The sequence below is a fragment of the Phyllostomus hastatus genome, unplaced genomic scaffold (genome assembly GCF_019186645.2).
Source record: "Phyllostomus hastatus isolate PE091 unplaced genomic scaffold, TTU_PhHast_1.1 phas_contig_38, whole genome shotgun sequence".
Classification (NCBI taxonomy): domain Eukaryota; kingdom Metazoa; phylum Chordata; class Mammalia; order Chiroptera; family Phyllostomidae; genus Phyllostomus; species Phyllostomus hastatus.
Genome location: NW_025333869.1, coordinates 35,640,117 through 35,662,477, shown reverse-complemented (window position 1 = coordinate 35,662,477; position 22,361 = coordinate 35,640,117). Strand labels below are relative to the sequence as shown.

The 22,361-nt window shown below is 37.5% G+C and overlaps 1 pseudogene; it reads left to right on the top strand.

The window, feature by feature from the left end:
* The first annotated feature begins 11,724 nt into the window (after positions 1-11,724).
* LOC123821186 overlaps positions 11,725-22,361 on the top strand; it is a 28,110-nt pseudogene continuing 17,473 nt past the window's right edge.

Below are 22,361 nucleotides of genomic sequence, written 5' to 3'. Positions count from 1 at the left end.
TGTGTGTTTTTTGGTTATTGTTTTTTAAACTTAGACATTTTATAATAGGTGTGTAATCATATGGATAGCAAATAAGCACACAAAAGATGCAAATATAGTTAATCATTAGAAAAAATGCAAACCAAACTCTTCAAAAACTGTGTGAAAAGGGTATTAGGCTTTATACTAAAAAGGTAAAAATATTTATTTTGGGGAGGTGTATTGCAGCAATGTCAGAAGTATGACTCTCAATTATACAGAGCTTGTGGATAGAAGAAGAAAAAAAGAGACTTTCAATAAAGATTCTGGAAGAATGCCTGGTCTAAACACACACACACACACACACACACACACACACACACTCCTCAGTGTCCTGAAAGTCACTAGCTGGGTATCTCTAATCTGTAGGAAATTGGTTGTAGAACTGATTCTCAAATAATGGATTTTTGACAGTTGTTTTTTTAAAAAAAGGTATTACATTTGCAGTTGAAAAGTGCAATTTTTCTGTGCTGTCTGAAAACTCAATCGTCCCCTCACTACAGAAATGATGTGTTACATACAGATAGAGGGGAAGTATGATTGGGCATCAGTCCCACCAATGGGTTGCAGAAAACTGCGGCCCTTCTGTGGTTTATACTTTCACACAGTGCCAGAAACTTGAGGTAAAAGTATAGCCACAGACTTAAACTCCTGCCAGAAGACCTTGCCCTCTACAAGTTATCTCTCTCAACAAGTTCCAAGAGCCTCTGTTCCCTTGGCCTTCTCCAGTTTCCCCTCAGCACTTTGGAATTCTGAACCTTTCTCTCTTACTCATTTGTTCTTGAGACTTGAAGAACTCCCAAATCTAAGCCTTTGGTCTTCTTTTGTGTGTCATCCTGCCTCCAACTGACCCCAAACCTCAGCTCCAGACTTCTAGCTGAGGACACTTCTCACTCTGACAGCCAGGCAAGGCTTCCAGGGTTACAGGGGCTTTTTCCTCTGTGGTGCCCCTGAAGGCTCCCACAGAGTTCCTCCAATTTTGCCTTCCTACACTGATGTTTTCTTCTCCATTTTTTTGTCAGTCCAAAGGACATGTTTCTTTACATTGAGCTTTGGCAGCACTGTTACTTAAACTCTACAACTCACATTTGAGTCCTGACTTACTTTTATTTTCCTTCAGATTGTGGAAAGTTTCCAATTAGTTTCTTCCTAACCTGTTCCATACCTTCTCATTAGCTTTCTTTGACCACCACTATGTCCATACATACTGTCAGTTAATTATGTAAAGTCATTTAAGTCCACTCCTAAACTGTCCAATGATTGATTAGCACATTAAGAATGGTTATGTTTTTCATGGGCTTCATTATAGGGCCATTTCTCTGGTACATTGCACCAGGAAGGTATTTTGGAGTCAATTATTTTGATCTGTTCATTCTGGAAATAGGAGATAATATTCTTTGAGAGGGAGTATGGCCTGAGAGAATTTATGGTAAGAGCTTGGCACTTCGAGCACAAGACAGATTCTATCCCTTATTCTGTTGATGACTCATGATAGAGCCTTGAAAAAGCCATTTGGAAGTATGCTTGTCTGTTAAGTGAGGATAAACTGCCTCACAGGTTTCAGATGAGGAATACATTGTGTTAGATGACTTTCCTAATACATAGTGTTAGGGACCTGAGAACCAAGCAGCGGAGAAATGGCTGTCTGGATATCATCACATATTCCCCCCCTCATAGGTGAGTCAGTTCTTTTAGGCAATAGAACTCATGCATGGAACCTAGAAAAAATTAGCAAAATCACAAATGAGACAATTCTTTCAGGCAACTTCCATTTGGTGTGTGCAGGTAGACACAGATTTTTAGATGAGGTTATTCTAATTTTTTAATGAGATGGGAGGTTCCTTCTTGTTTTGTTTTGGTGTTTAAGTGTTCTAAGAGAAATTTATTTAGTGGCCTACAAATGTTGGACCTGAAGCCCCAAAACACAAAAGGCTGTATTTACATGGGCAAATTAAATTGGAGGTCTAAACTGGGTTAGGTCTACAGAATTTAATCATCATTGAAATATACCTATTTCCATCAACTTGGCCCTTCTACTCAGTCCTGTCTGTGGAAGCACCTAAGTTTTCTGAGGTGTACTTGAGTATATACAATAATAATAGTCTTTACCAACCTCCAGAGTTTTGTGCCCCTGGAACTACAAAGTAGCTGCTCAGCTCCATCTGGACAGAGCTGTGGTTCCACTGGATGTTGATCATTAAGCCCCAGGATCAGAACTATGCATATTTTAATCTCACTGCTATGGCAGTCACTAATTTGGCAGCTCAGGGAATAACCTCTTCAGTGGTAATCTGCAATGGAAATCCCATATCAAAGCAGTACCCTTATGTTGTTGTGTACTGATCTGCAGGATAGTCTCTCACCTTCCTTAAATGCCTCTAGCAAGTGGTGGTTTTTTGCTCTGCCAGCCATCATACCTTTCATTTTCATAATAAGTTTTAATAACTCTTCTAACTCTTTAGTGTAAACCATCTGAAATGTAATGCACAATTCAAGATCAAAACTACTTAACACTGCTTCAGATGCTGAACCTCAAACTCTTGTTCATGAGGAAGTGTCATTCATGTTGAAATATAAAAAAATGAAGAAAACTGTAAAGGCAAAAGATAGAACTAAGGGTGGCAAGATGGTGGAGGAGTGAGTGGAAGCCACACTAACCTCCTCCCAGGAGCATCCACAACTAAATTGTGGAAAAATTACCCAGAACAACTGAACAATAGCAAGAGAGAAGCCTTATAACAATGGACAGACAGAAGAATGAGCTTCAGCACTAACTGACTGCACCCGCAGGATAGCATATAAGACATGGTGGATGGAATGACCCTCAGTCAACCAGCTGGAAGGAAGGACCCACCAAAGAATGACCCAACAACAATCAAAACCCAAATACATCCAGAGAGCCAACATAAACAGGATCCCAAGAGCAGCAAGTTCAGGAAGTCAAGGAGAGTGCACCTCTGAATCTCACAGGTCTCCTACTATAGAAGTTTACACCACAAACTCAGGGAGTCAGAACAGATCAATTTAAGAAGCAGAGGGTAACAAGAAGAGTCTCACAGATAATGGGAAGACAAAGAAACAAACCCCAAATGAAAGGAAAGGAGGAAGCCACAAAAAGAATGCTAAATGAAATAGAGGCAAGTCAACTATCAGATACTGAGTTCAAAGCAAAGGTTAGAAGGAAGCTCAATGAACTCATAGAGAATTACCAAAAACTACAGGGAAACTACAACAAACTCATTGCAAACTATCAACATGAAAAAGGAAATAGAAACTATCAACAAGGTCCAAGAGGAAATGAAGAATACAATTTCTGAATTAAAGAAGATAGTAGAAGGAATCAAAAGCAGGCTAGATGAAACAGAGGATCAAATCAGTGAGATGGAGGGCAAGGTAGAAAAAAACACCCAGAAAGAGCAAGAAAAGTAAAAGAGACTCAGAAAGAATAAAGAGGGGTTAAGTGATCTGCAGGACAACATAAAATAGAATAATATCCATATAATAGAGAAACCAGAAAGAGAAGAAGAAGAGCAAGGGATAGAATACCTGTTTGAAAAAGTAATGATGGAAAACTTCCTTAATTTGATGACAGAAAAAATCACACAAATCCAGGAAGCACAGAGGTCCCAGTCAAGAGGAACCCAACGAGGCCCACTCCGAGACATATCATAATTAAAATGGCAAAATTTCAAGACAAAGAGAGAATCTTATAGGCAGTAAGAGAGAAGCAAGATGTAACATACATGGGAGCCCCAATAAGACTAGCAGCTGACTTATCAATGAAAACACTCCAAGCCAGAGGGGAATGGCAAGAAATATTTCAAGTAATGAGAACCAGAGGCTTGCAACCAAGACTACTCTACCCAGCAAGACTCTCAATTAAAATGGAAGGCCAAGTAAGAATACACATCCTTCAAATCAGCTCTGCAAAAGGTGTTAAAGGGACTGCATTAAGAAAAAGGAGAAAAAGGTACTTCCTTTGTACCTGTTAAGAAACAGGTACAAAGGAAGTAAAATGGCAATGAATAAGTACCTATCAATAATAATCTTATATGTAAATGGCTTAAATGCTCCAATCAAAAGACATAGAGTAGTTGAATGGATAACAAATCATGACCCACACACATGCTGCCTACAGGAGACCTACCTCAGAACAAAACACCTACACAGACTGAAAGTGAAGGGTTGGAAAAAATAGTCTAAGCAAATGGACAGGAAAAAAAAAGTCAGGGTAGCAACACTCATATCACACAAAATAGACTTCAAAACAAGGGACACAAAAAGAGACTCAGAAGGTCACGTCATAAGACTACAGGGAAGAATCCATCAAGAGGACATGAACATAGTAAACATGTATGTACCCAACATAGGAGCACCAAATATATGAAGAAAATCTTGGAGGACTTCAAGAAAGATACTGATAGAAACACAATTGTAGTAGGGGATTTTAGTACCCACTGTCAAAAATGGATATCTTCCAAAAAATATCAAAAAAGATATTGAAGCATTGAACAATGTCCTAAATCAAATGGACTTAATTGATATATAGAGAGAGCCTTTCAACCCAAAAAAGCAAAATACATATTCTTTTCTAATATACATGGAGCATTTTTTAAGATAAACCACATGATAGGACACAAAACAAGCCTCAACAAATTCAAGAAAACTAAAATCATATCAGGCATTTTCTCTGACCACAAGGGACTGAAACTAGAAACCAACCTCAAGGAAAAACTCAAAACACACAAATTCATGGAGATTGAAGAGCATGCTATTAAACAATGAATGGGTCAAGAAAGAGATCAAGGAAGAAATGAAAGACTTTCTGGAAACAAATGAAAATGAACTCACAATAGTCCAAAATCTAGGGGACACAACAAAGGCAGTCCTGAAAGGGAAGTCCATAGTGACACACGCCTACTTAAAAAAGATATAAACATTTCAAATAAACAACCTAACACTACAGTTACAAGAACAGGAGGAACAACAAAAACAGCCCAGAGCAAATAGAAAAAGGAAATAACCAACATCAGAGCAGAACTGAACAATATAAAGAATAAAAGAGTAATTCTAAGGATCAATAAATTCAGGAGCTGGTTCTTTGAAAAGATAAACAAAATCTTGATGAGCCTTTAAGCAGACTCATGAAGAAAAAAAGAGAGGGGACCCAAATAAACACAATCAGAAATGAAAGAGGTGACATTACAACTGATACCACAGAAGTACAAAGGATTGTAAGAAATTGCTAGGGAGAACTATATGCAAAGAAATTTGAAAACCTAAGTGAAATGGACACATTTCCACAAAAATAGAATCTTGCAAAACTCAATGAAGAAGCAAAAGCCTGAACAGACCAATAACAGCTGGCAAAATCAAAGCAGTAATCAAAAAACTCCCAGCACACAAAAGCCCTGGACTGAACAGTTTCACAGAATTTTAAAAAGCATTTAAAGAAAAGCTAACCCCTATCCTTCACAGACTATTCCAAAAAATCTGAGAAGATGGAAGACTCCCAACCTCTTTTTATGAAGCCAATATCATCCTAATCCCAAAACCAGATAAAGACACAACAAAGAAAGAAAATTGCAGGCCAATATCGCTGATGAATGTAGCTGCTAAAATCCTAACAAAATATTGGCAAACTGTATCCAGCAATACATTGAAAAGATCATACACCATGATCAAGTGGGATTCATTCCAGGGATGCAAGGATTGTGCAATATTTGCAAATCAATAAACATAATACATCACATAAACAAAAAGGAAAGACAAAAATCACATGATCATATCAATAGATAAGCATTTATAAGGTACAGCACCCATTTATGATAAAAACACTCAGCAAAGCGGGAATAGAAGGAGCATTCCTCAACATAATAAAGGCCATATACGAGAGACCTACAGCCAACATCATACTCAATGGGCAAAAACTAAAAGCTTTCCCACTAAGATCAGGAACAAGACAAGGATGTCTGCTTTCATCACTCCTATTCAACATAGTATTGGAAGTCCTAGCCATAGGACTTCCTATACTTGGACAAGGACTTCTTATCCTAGGAATCAGACAAGAAAAAGAAATAAAAGGCATCTGAATTGCAAAGGAGGAAGCAAAACTGTCATTGTTTGCAGATGACATGATAGTGTTCAGAGAAAATCCTATAGATTCTACCAAAAAACTACTTGACCTAATAAGTGAATTTGGCAAAACAGCAGGACACAAAGTAAATTCAGATATTAAAGGCATTTTTTACACCAACAATGAAATATCAGAAATAGAAATCAGGAAAATAATCTCACTTGATATAGCAAAAAGAAAAATAAAGTATCTAGGAATAAACCTAACCAAGAAGGTAAAAAACCTATACTCAGAAAACTATACAACACTGAAGAAAGAAGTTAAGGAAGACACAAACAAAGAAAGAAGGTCAAATAGGAGTTTGTTTTTCCCAGAAGGCTGCTGCTTAATATAAACTGGGACTACATTTTGAGAGATTTGAGCTCAGTACTGTATGGTAGAGGAGTTAGAAAGAAAGAATATATAAATCATGGCTCCCATTTCATTAGCCGCTTTGCCCAGTGACATTAACTTTCATATCTCTCCTTCATTTCTGTGTTGTTACTTGCATAGGTGACCAGTAAGATCTCCATGGTATCGTGAGAGTCACTGGCCATATGAAGGGCCCAAATTGGGAGGCAAGAGATGCACAGTGGGCATAAGACAAGGCACTGCAAGTTGGATTCATATGAAGTCAGTAGGGCAGCAGCTGGTAAAGTCCACCCAGAGTTGGTCACTATAGCTGTGGCAGGGCTGAAAAATATGGCCAAGGACTTATGAGATAGGTGAAGCCAAGAAAGCTTAATCTGGTTCATAAAAAGTGTCTGTGTACTCTAGAATAGAATGTAGCCAACACTAATATTTAGGAGACAGGCAGAGGAAAAGAAGTGGTAAGTCTAAAATGAACTGCTGGAAAGGCAGGGGTGAGGGAGGGGTTGAAAGTTGGGGGGCGGGGTATCAAGTAGAGATAGATGTGCTCCATTCCAACAAAATAAATGATTCCACAAGTTCTTCTACCTCTGTACTACTGCTAATGATGTTCCCCCCTTTTAAAGTATCCTCTACTTCAATCTCACTGTTGCTAAGTCTAACCTTGTAACTTTACCCATTTGGCAAGTAATGAATTACTTTTGCAGTCAAAAATTCTTACCCACCCAAACCAGAGGTCAGTTCCCCTTTTTAGCCCACTTATGGCCCCTAAAACATCTTCCTTTCTGGGCTACCTGCACATATGTTATAAATTCTTGGTTGTCTCTTTGCTTGCTTTGTCAATCTTAAAGGTGAACAATCCAGTTAATATTTCAAAGAACTGAATTCAAAAATTAAAGTTCCCAAAAGACCAGACTCTGGGTGAGTATTGTCTGGGCCAGGAAATGAGAATAGATTGGGCTTTATCCCTTCATCTTCCTCGAACTCGTTTTTGTCTGTCTTTTTACCTCCTCTACTGTTTCCCCATATACTTACTCATTCCCCATCATTCTCTTTCTTCATTCTTCTTGACTTTCTCTCATTATCTTCATTTCCCTTTCAGCCCATCTGTCATTTGTCCTTCTCTCTTTCCTTACCCATTTTAAAGCTTATTAAGCACCTATTATGTATAAGGCATTTAAAAGGAATTAAATTGACCTGAAAGAAAAGGAAATCTAATTATGTAAAAGGAACACGTATCTTAATGCAATCCTTCAGTCTCAAATGTGCCTCCCCATTCCTACTATTTCTGCTTCCCTTTCTCCCTCCTATTGACACCCTTATTCTTGTATGCAATACCTAACAACAGCAGCTCATTTTCAACTGGTCATTGAATTGCACTATAGTTCTGGGTTTGTGACCTTGAGCTTCAACCACATGCAAGCCTTAGTAGGTCAGGTCTACCTGCACTTGCCAGCAGACTACCAAAGACCAATTAAGCCTCAGTGTCCTCCTCAGAAAAGAGAAAATAGTAATAGCATTTCTTTCTTAGAATTATTGTTAGATTTAGAGATAATGTATCTTAAGCTCATAACAGAATGTCTGGTATGAAGGTACTTTTCATTAAAAAGAACTATAGTAATAATAACCATCATAGATATTAAGCATTGTTGAGTCACATTCTTCATTTTATGTTAAAAACTGGATTTGAAATTATTCCTATATAGCTGTTAAAAAATGCAGGGAAGGGTCGCCAAGGCACATGTATAGGACCCATGGACAAAGCCAAAGGCGGGTAGGATTGGGGGTGGGAGATGGGGGTCAGTGGGATGGGGGAGAGTGGTGGGAGGAAAATGGAGACAAGTGTACTTTAACAACAATAAAAAAATTTTAAAAAGTAAATGAAGTTGCTTATCTGTCACATGGCCTTTGATAGGGATAGTGGTAGATAGGAGGGTTATCTCACTCTGTGGGAACCAGCACAGAAGCATTTTGCCTGAAAATGGATACATGACAGGCAATATTCCATCTTTTATCCTCTTAACCTCCCATCCTTCCCCTTCCAATGGCTAGGTAAAGTATGCTTTCTCAAATGAAAAAGGATAATAGTTTCTTAATGTTTAAATTTAGTTCCACTCTATAAAGTCCGAACTCTACCCAGGGACATGAGATGCTTTCTGTTCAGAAGATCCCACTGAAAGGGTCAGGCTAATGTTTTTTCCAGAATTGTGTTCTTGGTATGCTGTTGGCACTGACAGTCCCTATGGTTACACACGCTGTTAGCTAGAGCACTTCCCACAAGCAAGCAGAGGAGTAGAGACCAGAATGCAGGAGGCAGCAGGCAAATGCTCAGCAAGCAATCTGTCAGGGGAAAGTAATGGGGTAGGAATGATGGATGAAAGAATGGCTTGTGAAACAGAGACAAGCACAGGCAAGAGGAATAATAACCAGGCTAAAAGGAACTTTGGATATAAAGCAAAAAGAAAAAAAAACTTACAAAAATAACATAGGGATAAAAATATAATAATTATTAATACAAAGATCATAATGTACCTTAAGTTCCTAAATTATTATGTGAAGAAAAGAATATTTATTTTGTGAGTATAAGGCACTTAGAGTTATTTTATAGCTTCAAATAGTTTTTTGCATTAAAATTCCAAAGTCAAATCTATTTCATGATACCAAGTCCCCCAACACCTCCAGCTCGAGAGAAATGGTTCCTCAGCTTTTTGGAATCAAGAGATACTATTATAAAATACTACATGCATAATTCTTTTAATTCATGGACATGCTACTCATGGACTCCAACATTCTCTGATAAAAAGACTAGAATAAAATCTTTTACCCTCATTTGAGTAATGTCTTAACTGAAAGAAATCATTATTTTTAGAAAGGAATCATGAAATTCTGAAATGGTAAACATTGAGAAAGACAAAAGGTTATTATTTACCACATTTTTTGGACTATAAGATGCACTTTTTTTACCACATTTTTTTGCTTCAAAATTTTTTCCCCTATTTTCCTCCTCTAAAACTTAGGTGCATCTGGGGTCTGCACCATAAGATACATTATAATACAAATTAAATACAACATTAACAAAGCTGTCAGATTGATTTGACAACCTCTGCTTCTATGTTTTCTCTAAGGGCCCAAATTATGTAAAGGAAAGTGAAAATTGTACATTTCAGCCGATTTACTTCATGTAGATTGCTTGTCTGGTCAGAGGCAAGGGGTCTTCAGAAAAAAAAAAAAAGAGAGGCAGGTTAGAGAGAAAGGGGGCCAAAGAGGGAGTGTGAATTAGGGAGAGATTTTCAAAGCTACTGTGTATAGGGAACAAATGATGATCAAATGATGATTGCAAGATCAGAGAATTAAAGTCAGGAGCTAGCCAAAAATATGGTTCACGTGATATAAAAGCTCTATAGAACATATATCTTAAGACTCAAATGTGAAATTTAAGAAATCATGAATTGCTAAGTACAGTGTAGAATCATAGGTTGAAACCTACCTAGAATAGAAATAGTTTATCAGAGGAAAAGCTGGGCAGATCTAAATCAAGTCTATGGTTTAATGAATAGTATTGCAGTAATGTTAATACCTTCATTTTCATACATATCATGATTATGTATAAAGTTAAGATTGGGGAATGTTGAGTACTATCTTTGTAACACTTCTATAAGTCTAACTTATTCTGAAATAAAAAGGTTAAAACATTTTTAAAGAATCCTGAATAAACTAAAAATAGATCTTAAAAATACCAAATCACCAAATATGATTCCTAAAAACTAACTGCTGAACCACCCTACTTTGAAAAAAAGATTCTACCCAGGTTCTCAGTAAATCTATGCTCCTATTTTGACTCCCTTACTGTTGAATACTAAATACTTTGTATTCAATTTGGTCCCTGTGACCAGGCTTCTTTTCATTCAGGAAAGGAAGATGCCAGGTTGACCATACTTAGCCTCTCATGTCTTTAATTAGCCCTTCTATTAGATAGAGCAAAAGAGTTCTCTTTAGCCTTTCTCATAGACAAAAGTAACCCAGCAATTAATCATCTTTGAACTGTTCAAATTTGCTTAAAAATTCAGTTCCTCCTAAGATCCTATCTATGCACATTCAGTTTAATTAGGTGGGAAAATATCTACTGTGTACAATTAAATGGATGCCTTGGAGCATGAGCAGTAGGAGAAGAAAATACTGCTTTTTCAATGTTAAGCAATTGTATATACCAGCTTCATATAAACAGATCTACCAAATGTTTTTTAAATGTAATTCAATACAACAAATGTTTGAAAGCCTTTTATGAGCAATGTGCTATGCTAAATAATGGAAAAAGAAGGCAAAGATTAAATTGCTAACTTCCAGGAGATTCCATTTTTGGAAGGACATAAACAGGAGAAAAGGTAATTGCAGTGTATTAAGTGGTATTACAGAAGTGTTTATAGGTTCTTACGGAATTATACAAGGAAGGCATTGGGACTATGGATGGGTGGGTATTTAATCATTCTTTTGCCCTTTTGACCAATGTTTAACACCTATAAAACAGGCTAAAATGGTGTCTGTCCCATGGTTTAAAAAAATGATGCTTTTTCCTCACACAAAGGATCTTTAAATTCTTTTGCTTGAGACACTATGTGTCTATGCCATGACATTTTCTATGAAACATATTGTTGCATTTTGTTAAACACACTACTTTACCAATGACTATTTATCATCTGTTCTGTGTTTGCCTAATGAACAAAAAGTGTGAGGTGACAAAATAAACCTCAGCATAACAATAAAAAGGCAACCATGCATCACCGATTTAGCAGGGGTAAAAAAGGAACAAATGAAAAGAGCATAGAGACTCAGTTGCTTCTGAACACCAGGAAAAAACATGTGTTTCTGAACAAGTTAATAGCATCAAATGTGCCAACTACTTGGAACCACTGAGAAAAAAAAGAAAAAGTCAGCCAGATTTTAATACAAAAAAAATTATTAAACTGTATTGAGATACTCCAACAGTATGCAGCCAGTCAAGAAGCCAACAAAGCAGCCATAAGATTTCAAATGTTACACACACAGTAATTTCTCCTACCACTATCACCAATTCAACCAAGACAAATATATCTAGAGCTACTCATGGAACCATATGGTGTGTTGTTATGGCCATTTGGGCTGCCATAAGAAAACACTACAGACTAGGAGGCTTACACAGAAATTTATTTCTTATAGTTCCAGAGGCTGGGAAGCCCAAGACCAAGATGCCATCAAGGTAGGTTTCATTCTGAGGACTTTTCCAGGTTTGTAGATGGCTGCCATCTTACTCTGTGCTCACATGGCCCCTTCTTTGTGAATTGGGGTGAGGGTCAAGTTCTCTGGTATGTCTTCTTATAATGACATTAGTTCTATCAGATCAGGGCCTTCCTCTTTTAAACTCATTTAACTTTATTTCCTTATAGGCCCATTTACAAATATAGCCACACTGCATATTAGAGCTTCAACGTGTGAATTTTGGGGGACACAAACATTGGGTCCATGACAATTCACAGAAGGAGAGGTGGGCTGGAGGTGGGGGTGAAGAATGCAAACCATCAGTTGAGGACACATTTTACATCACTGAAACATGGCTGAGAAGCATTTGTGTCAAATAATAATTAGGCATGGAAGAAAATATATGACAAGTGTCTTCATTAAAGGGCAGGGGTTACTTTATTAGTATTTACTCTTTGCACTCATTGGTTCATGGCAAAAGTGGAAAGAAAAAAATTGAGGCAAGGACAAGAAAATGCTAGTGACTATTATAATTGTTTTGTGTTTTTACAACACTATACACATACTACACATCCCTCACTATGCTTACATAATACCAGGTTATAGAAGAAAGACCTTACGTGTTTTTAGCCAGATTATATACTGATATGTTTATTATGGAAAGATCTATATTCTGTTCCTAAGACTATGAAATATTATTTTATGTTTTGAAGGAACCAAGTAATAAACAAGCTAGAAATATATTTTGATTGTCTTAGAATTCATAATTAATATTGATGATTTGTTTATGTCCTCAAACTCTTTTGATAACAGAAACAGTCTGGTTAAGACAACTATACCCACATGAAAGATATGTTTCCTATTTAAAATAACATCTAAATTTTGTTCTAGTATGATTAACATAAATATAAATGATCCTGTGTTTTAATATCAGTATATTTGTATTTAAACTTTTTAAATTAATTGGATCTATTGGAAATTTAAGATTTCTTTGTGCTTATTTGATTTTACTTTACTATTTGTACTTACCTTTGAGAACATTAAAAGCAATATGTATTTTGATTTTGCTCTTTACTATGTGTACTTTACTTTGTAAGATAGATGTTGAACAATTACTTAAAAAACTTGATAAAGTAACCAAATGATATAAAGTAACCAAGATGATGATAAAGTAACCAGATGATAAATATTAACTATTTAACTAAGCCATTCTCAGGAAAAGTTACTAAAGTAAATTTTGGAATAGTCCCTGGAAATAATCAATCAAATTGTTAATGCCATGACTCAGAGAATCTAGCCATACGTAATCATACTCCAAAACTGTGAACATGAGCCGTGACCACAGCTCAGTCAGAGCTTAACTCTGCAGAAGGATGAATAAACTCTGGTCTTTATATGATATTATCTAAGCATGAGAAGCAAAAACCATAGGTGTATCTCATGTGAGTTTTTGTTTCAACTAATAGAAATCTGGGCTTTCAGTGTTAAAAGTGAGAAAGTCCTAGGCAAACCAGGTTGAACTGGAAACCTCCCCAACTATCCTTGCCTTTTCTTCTACCTGCAAAATGAATATAATGGCTAGGGATATAACTTTCATTTTGAAGCTATAAGGACAAAAGCTTTATGCAGATAAAAGTACAAATAGGGAAAAACTTAGTCTCTAATGTCCTATCTGAGCTGCTGTGTCAGCTTTCAATTGACTACCTCTAAATTTCATATTAGGAAAGAAAACCTACCTGATTTTTTTCAAGTGACTGTAATAGTATTTCCTATTAAATGCAGCCAAATGCATTCTGAATTCATGGACACATCTAGTTGAATATCGAGATTCAGAGAATCTTTTTGGAAAAGAGGATAATTAAACTGAGTCATGAGCAATGCGTAAAACTTGGCAAGGTAGAAATAAAAAGGACTTGGGCTTGAGATAAAGCCACAGTAGGCATTTCATGGCCTAAAACTCCAATAGAAGACCAGTAGTCCCTCACATGAAGAACCAGAGGACAAAGTCCAGGACAGCCACAGCCAAAGGAAGGTAACCATGTGTGTGAGGGAGTGGGGTGTGTGTAATTCAACAAAGGAGAAATCCAGTACTATTAAAGGCAGCTAGAGAAAAATGACCTATAAACACAGGGAACCAATGATCAGACAACTGCTTGTGCCTTCTTACAAACAATGGAGACCAGAAGAAAATGAAACAAAATTGCTAAAAAATAAATTTGAGATGTAATTCATATATCATATAATTCACTCACTTAAATATACAATTCAATGGTTTTAATATATTCAAAACCTGTGCAACAACTACCAACACAAAATCTTTAAAGTGCTGAATGGAAAAACCTATCAACCCAGAATGATACACTAAGTGAAAACATCCTTTAAAACTAAAGGTAAAATAAAGATATTTTCAGATAAGGGAAGATAATCCATTGTCAGATGATCTACATTACAAGAAATTCTCAAGGAGGCTCTCAGAGTGATAACAAATAATATTAGATGGAAGCTCAGAACTTGAAAAAGTAAATAGAATCTGAAATTGTAAATATATTGGTCAATATAAAAGATTATATCTTCTCTTACTTAATAAAATAAGTACTGTTTTAAAAATATTATACCATTGTGTGGTAGGGTTTAATTATATACATGTCATAATGATAACTACAGTATAAAAAATGGAGATTTGCAATAAATCAGTCTATACAGGTACAAGGTTTTTACATTTTTTTAAAAAGAAGTCTGAACTCTGTACTTTCTTTTTTTTTAACTATTTTTAAAAGATTTTATTTATTTTTTTTAGAGAGGGAAGGGAGGAAGAAAGAGAGAGGGAGAGAAACATCAATGTGTGGTTGCTGGGGGTCATGGCCTGCAACCCAGGCATGTACCCTGACTGGGAATCGAACCTGCGACACTTTGGTTCACAGCCTGCGCTCAATCCACTGAGCTATGCCAGCCAGGGCTTAGGTTTTTACATTTTAATTAAATAATGCTGACTCTAACCATGCTGTTAAGTGTTTACTGTGTATATGTAGAGGTATAGATAAAAAATCAAAAGATATTAAAATGAAATTCTAAAAAAATTCAAGTAGTCCAAAAGAAAGTAGTAAGGGAGGACCAAAGGGAATCAAAACAGAGGGGAGAAGCAAAAATAAAATTAAATCTAATGATATAAACAAGTATAATAAATGTTAGTGAACTCAATGCCCCAAATAAAAATTACAGATAATCATAAAGGATTAACCAAGAAAGGCCCAAACACATGCTATCTACAAGAATAAACTTTTATTTTTTATTTTTTAAGGATATTATTTATTTATTTTTAGAGACAGGGGAAAGGAAGGAGAAAGAGAGGGAGAGAAGCATTGATGTGTGGTTGCCTCTTGTGCACCCCCTAATGGGGACCTGGCCTGTAACCCAGGCATGTGCCCTGACTGGGAATTGAACTGGCAACACTTTGGTTCCCAGGCCCATGCTCAATTCACTGAGCTACACCAGCAGGGCAAGAATAAACTTTTAAATACAGACAAATAGCTTGAAAGTAAATGGATAGAAAAGATATACTAATGCAAACAAGTATAAGAAAGTTGGGCAGGGGGGAAGCACACAATAACAAAATAAGACTTCAAGACAACCAGAGATAAAAAGGAACATTTCATAAAGATAAAAGTTTAACTCATGAGAGAAATAAGAGTCATAAATAAGTATATAGCTAATAATACCATTTTAAAATATATGAAACACAAGCACCCCTATGTTTATTGCAGTGTTATTTATAATCACCAAGATATGGAAGTAGTTCAAGTGTCCATCAATACAGATGAGTGGATAAAACAGCTATATTTACCCAGTGGAATTCTACTCAGCCATAAAAAAGGAAAATTTTACCCTTTGCAACAGTATGGATGAATCTGGAGAACATTATGCTAACTGAAATAAGCCAGTCAGAGAAAGACAAATACCATATGATTTCACTCATATGTGGGATCTAATGAACAAACTGAACAAGCAAAACAGAGCCAGGCTCATAGATGGAGAACATCTGACAGCTAGTGGAGGGTTGTGGGGTGGGGGGCGGTGGTTAGGGGGTGGAGGGATTGAACAAAAAGGAAAAAAAACTCAAGGACATGGACAACAGCGAAGTGACTGCTGAGGGGGAGGAGGTGTAAGAGACTAAATGGTAATGGAAAAATATAATAAAGATTAAATAAAAATAAAATAAAATATGTGAAACTAAAATTGACAGATTTAAAGGGAGGCAAAGACAATTTCACTATCATAGAGATATCAACAGCAGTCTCTCAGCAATTGATAGTTAATCTAGGCAAAATTCAGTAAAGACATAAGTGGTATGAATGGCACTCTCAATAAGCCCACCTGGGCTTAAATGATACCTCCAGTAACTACAGAATACACATTATTTTCAAGTGTACATCATATGTTCACCAATAAAGGACATTATTCATACAAAGTATGTTTTCTTGCTACATTGGAATTTTAAAAAATCAGTAACTGTAAGAGAGCTGAGAATGTACTGAACAGAGATTAGAAAGATATGGGAAGACAAGTAGGATGGACTGAAAAGATAGTAGTGTTGAAACTTATGATCAAATACTGTCCCATGGAATTCTTATTTATCAAAATAACATAAGACAAAAGAATTATTTTTAAAGAGCCCAAACTTTAAGAGCCCAAACTCTAGTTTTAGGTAATAATCAAAGCCTGCAAAGGATATCTAAGTGTGAAGATTCTCAAATTAAATGTGGGGGAAGAAGAAACAAATTATTTAATAGATTAATTAGCACTTAGGGTAAAAATGAACATTTCTAGGACAGGTCAACAGTGGCCATTTCATTCAGAAAACCTTCTGTTTGTATTGAGAAAAATGAGCTTTACAACTCTGGTGCTTGTTCAGTTTGGGGAACCCAGAGTGCATCAGTTCAACTCTTTGTATTATAGTTTCCTGTTTATTCTTATCAAACTTGGCCATGGCTGTTAGAAGAATTAATGAATTAACAATCTGAAACCATTTGGGGTTATTTGAGAAGACAGTGTTCATTTAGGTTTTATGTCCTTAGAGTAGGAGTGCTACCTGATGTTCAGTGGTTATACTGCACACTTTTCTTCTAGAGCAGAAGTTTGTGAACACAATTCTTATTTGACCACAATCTACTCTATTTGGTGGTATATAAAGCCATCATTTATTTAGAGATGTCTAAAAGGGGCAAACCTAGGGATTAGAGGCACAGACTTTAATTATCTGGCTGACAGCTGAGTTATGCTTTCATAGCTGAGCAAATAACTGGTGGTTAAGTTCTCATGTCTAGAGAGAGTTCACCCCATGTGGCCCTCTCTCTCCAGGCATCCTTGTTGGCCAGTTCTTGACCAAAGGCTACAGAACAGAGACTCCTGATCCAGTAAATGGTGGCACTGTGGAGGCACAGTGCTGTGCATAGAAATAAAGCCAAGTTTTCATTTCTTACTTGGAAAACTTACTTAATTGTAAAAAGGTAAGAGTGATTTGAAAATGTTTACTGATTCCTTAATGTACCACCATATTTGGATAAAATACATTCTTAAAACAGACTTAAGCAATTTGTCTAAAAATCTCTCAGAATTATCTGACAGGATCAAATCTTTTTTCCAATGTTTTCATAGTACCATCTTTCTTGAACATGTTGCAATTTTACAGTTGTTTTTGTCATTACTTGAATGATGTTTTTCTTCCCTACCAGACTTTAAATTATAAGGGCAAAAGGTGTGTTTATTTTGGTAATAATTATATTTCTAGCACTTAGCATAGTGACTGGGACAAAGCATGTATTCAATAAATATTTTTAACAGGAAAAAAATAATAATCAAGTAACAGTCTTTCGACCCCATCCATATTTCCTCATCCATTAATATAGATAATAAAACACCATTAGCTGGTTTAAAAAGATTAGATAACATACATTAATGTTCCTTATGAACAGCAAATTTCTTTGAAAAATGTATGCTATTTTATTATTTCTATGGTCCTTATTCCCCTTACCTCTCTCAGTCTTTGCCAAGAGTTATTACCATTTCATTCCTTTCTCCACCTTTTCTCTTCTTCCTTTGCTCTGTCCCCCTCTCTGTGTCCTTTTATTCCCCCTGAGTGGAAGGTAATGATACCTTTACCTTCCACTGATGATATCATTACCTTCCACTCAGGTCCTCCTTCCTGAAATGGAGGATGATTACAGTGATGATAATGTCAACCACCACCACCACAGCTAAAAATCTAGGATTGTGTAGTATTTCATCAGGATAATAAGTGTGTAGATACTAAAAACAAAAGTACATGTGGTTGTCCTGGCCAATGTGGATCAATTGGTTGGAGTATCACCCATAACCAAAAGGTTGCAAGTTCAATTCCCAGTCAGGGCACATGCCTGGGTTGTGGGTTCAATCCCTGGTCCAGGTGAGTATGTTCCCCAGTATGGGTGTGTATAGGAGGCAACTGATTGATGATTCTCTCTCACATTGATGTTCTCTCTCCCCCTTTCTCTCTCTCTAAAAAGCAATGAAAAAAAATGTCCTCAGATGAGGATAAAAAAATAAAATTAAAGCAAAAAATTCAGACTTCTGGCCAAGATGGAGGCATAGGTAGATACACTGTGCCTCCTCCTACAACAAAAATAAGGTCAGCAACAATTTAGAAACAAGGAAACAACCAAATCTGATAGAAAATTGAACTGTATGGAAGTCGGACAACCAAGGAGCTAAAATATACACATTCACCCAGACCAGTAGGAGGGGTGGAGTCGGGCAGCTGGACAGAGAGTGGTCACAGCACAAAAAGCCTTGGCACCAGACCCATAATGCATCCCCGGTGCATAAGGCATCCCAAGCACAAGACTGCAAAGGGCAGACCCTGGGCACACACGCGGCTGGCAGACCCAGGGAGGCAGCAACTGTGAAGCGAGGCACTGAGCTCAAGGTGCCTGGCTGTCTGGGCCACATTCACGCGCAGACAAACCAGGCAAAATTGGGCAGTGAGACAGACCGCACAACCCAGGGTCCCAGAGCCAGGAAATAGAACCTCAGGACACGATTGAAAACACCTGTGGGGGTTGACACGCAGGGAGAGACTCCCAGCCTCACAGGAGAGCATGTTGGAGAGACCCACAGGGTCCTACAATGTACACAAACCTACCCACATGGGAATTAGCACCAGAAAGGTCCAGTTAGCTGGGGGAAGCAGTGGAAGGGACTGAAATCTGATGGAGAGAGGAGCAAGAGCCATTGTTTCCTCTCGGACTCCGCCCCCACATACATCACAACCCAACGATTGGGTTGCTCCACTCTGGAGAACACCTAAGGCTCCGCCCCTCACTACGTAACAGGAGCTACCAGACTTCCCCCCACCCCACCAAAAAATGGCTCAAATGGAAGTACAAATAAAAGCACCAGAGCCAATACTTTTAAGCAACCAAGAGATAGCCAATCTATCAGATGCACAGTTCAAAGCACTGGTGATCAGGATGCTCACAGAATTGGTTGAATTTGGTCGCAAATTAGATGCAAAAATGAAGGCTACGATAAGAGAAATGAAGGAACATGCCCAGGGAACCAATAGTGATGGGAAGGAAACTGGGACTCAAAACAATAGAGTGGACCAGAAGGAGGAAAGAAACAGCCAAACAGAAAAGAATGGAGAAATAAGAATTCAAAAAAATGAGAAGCTTAGGAACCTCCAGGACATCTTTAAATGTTCCAACATCCGAATTATAGGGGTACCAGAAGGGGAAGAGGAAGAGCAACAAGTGGAAAAGTTATTTGAACAATTAATAAAGGAGAACTTCCCCATTCTGGCAAAGGAAATAGACTTCCAGGAAGTCCAAGAAGCTCAGAGAGTCCCAAAGAAGTTGGACCCAACGAGGAACACACCAAGGTACATCATAATTACATTAGCCAAGGTAAAAATGAAGGATAGAATTCTAGAAGCAAAAAGAGATAAGGAGACAGTAACCTACAAAGAAGTTCCCATCAAACTGTCAGCTGATTTCTCAAAAGAGACCTTACAGGCAAGAAGGGGCTAAAAAGAAGTATTCCAAGTCATGAAAGGCAAGGACCTACATCCAAGATTGCTCTATCTAGCCAAGCTTTCATTTAGAATGAAAGGGCAGATAAAGTGCTTCTCAGATAAGGTCAAGTTGAAGGAGTTCATCATCACCAAGCCCTTATTTTATGAAATGTTAAAGGGACTTATCTAATGTCTCGGCCACTGACTGGCAGTGACCTTGGAATGCAGCAGATGGCTCATCGAAACGTGAGAAAAACATACACATGGACAACCGAGTCCTGTGGAGAAATAGGGATGAAAATGTCCACTCTCTCTAGTGGGGAGCATCTCATCTTTTCACCCAAGCAGGCTTTTATTCTTGAAAACAAATACCGTTTGCAAATTACAAGTAGTTGGCTTTGAAAGGTGCTGGCAGATGTCCTGCTGGGATTCCAAGCCAGAGATTTTGGGGTTTTACCATTTAAAAAGACTACAGGACTTAAAAACTTAGTTTTGTTTCCTCCCTATGCCTTCATATTTTAATTAAAGAGCATCCTCAAGCAAGCAGATCTCATAGGGTCTTTCATATTCTATGTCTCAGGCCTGATTACCCCGGGGGGTCCACCGACTCTGGTCTGGACTGCATCGTCCCTGTTATTTCCGCAGGTCTGAGTTGCGCAGAGGAGACAAAGGCAGCTGGGAGACTTGGATTTCTCAAGGACTCAGGCTTTGGCAAAGCCGATGGGGCAGGGGTCAATGTCAATCACCCCATCATTTCCACAGCCCCTTGAGTCTCTTCCCTTAGGGCATTCCCATGTGATCGCATCTGTCTTAGATTCATTCTCTTTCCTAGAGAATTGTTACCCATCATTGACTGCCGATCATGCAAAGGGAGCCAGGCATTAGAACAGGCAGTGTTCATGCCAGGGAAATAAGTTTTTGTCTCCTTAGTGTCTCCTGGTTCAGAGGCCTCTTACTCAGCCATAGTCACAGGTGGTTACAGATTCCTAAGACCAGTCAGGGCAGACCTCAACAATCTAAGAAAAAGAAGATAAAAAACATGTATAGTAAAATGACAGCAAACTCACAATTATTAACGACCATACCTAAAACAAAAACAAACCAAGCAATCAACTACAACAGGAACAGAACCACAGAAATAGAGATCACCTGGAGGGTTAGCAACAGGGGAGTGGGAGGAAGGGGGGGGGGAAAGGTACAGAAAATAAGTAGCATAGATGGTAGGTAGAAAATAGACAGGGGGAGGGTAAGAATAGTATGGGAAATGTAGAAGCTAAACAACTTATGACACATGGACATGAACTAAAGAGGGGGAATGTGGGTGGGAGAGGGTGTGCAGGATGGAGGGGAGTGAAGGGGGGAAATGGGACAACTGTAATAGCATAACCAATAAAATATATTTTAAAAAAGGAAAAAATTCAAATGGTCCTGGTTCCCCAAATCTGTAGAAATATATATGTGTATGTATTTTTGTCTTTGGAAGTTTCTCTACATTCTATGGTACTACTTAATAGCCACACACTTCTCTTTTTGAAAAATAATAAAAGGAAGAACATTATAATAACATTGATGTCTCACCATTTCAACCATAGGAAAGATGAGGCTATTTCATAGCCTTGTCTCTCTTCCTTCTACTATGTGCTATTGTGAAACATTTTATCTCAGTTAAGGACTATCTTACTTGCTCAAACCCAAAGTCCTTGCAGTGTATCTTTGGTTTAGTGTTATGGCTTTTTCTCAATCTTCACGTATCTGTTGCTAGTTGGATGATGAAGTGAACACTTATTGGTCTAATACTTTCTTACAGGATTTAAATCAGGCTTAAGCATAGGTTAAAGACTTACAGAGGACATTACATCTTGTTGTTTTAGCCTGTGTATTCCAAGTTATCTATTGCTATATTACAAGCTGCTCTCAAATTATTGACTTAAAACAACAATCATTATATCTGCTCAAGAATTTGGGTAGAGTTCATTTGAATAGTTCTTCTTTACCATGTGGCTTCAGTTAGGGTCATTCCCTTGGCTGCATTCAGCTGATGGATCAGTTGCAAGTTCTGCTCAATTGTGGCACACTTATTTAACTGTGGCCTGAGTGTCTAAGATGGCTTAATTAACATATCTGTTAGCCCAACTGAGATAAATAGAACAATTAAGGAATGGATGGGCATCACTTTTTTCTATGGTCTCTCCATCTCTCCAGTAGAGTAGCTGGATCTCTTTACATGGTAGTTCTGGACTCTAAGAAGGAAGAAGCAGACACTCTCTCAAGGTCCAGCATTGGAAGCTACACAGCCTTGCTTTCATCACATTGTTTGCCAAACCCAGTCACAGGGCCAGCCCAGAATCAAGCAGTAGAGAAAGAGAGACTTCACTTCTTGATGGGTAAGTAGTAAGGCCTCTTTTCAAAAGAGCACATGGAATGGGAGATACAGTCCTGACCATCTTTGGAAACAATATCTATCATACTTGGGTACATTTCCTATTAAGTAGTTTTATTCTAATAATTTTGGAATTAGTGTCTTCAAAAAGAAATTAATATAGCAGTACACACAAAAAAAGATATTTTTGACTTTACAGCCTA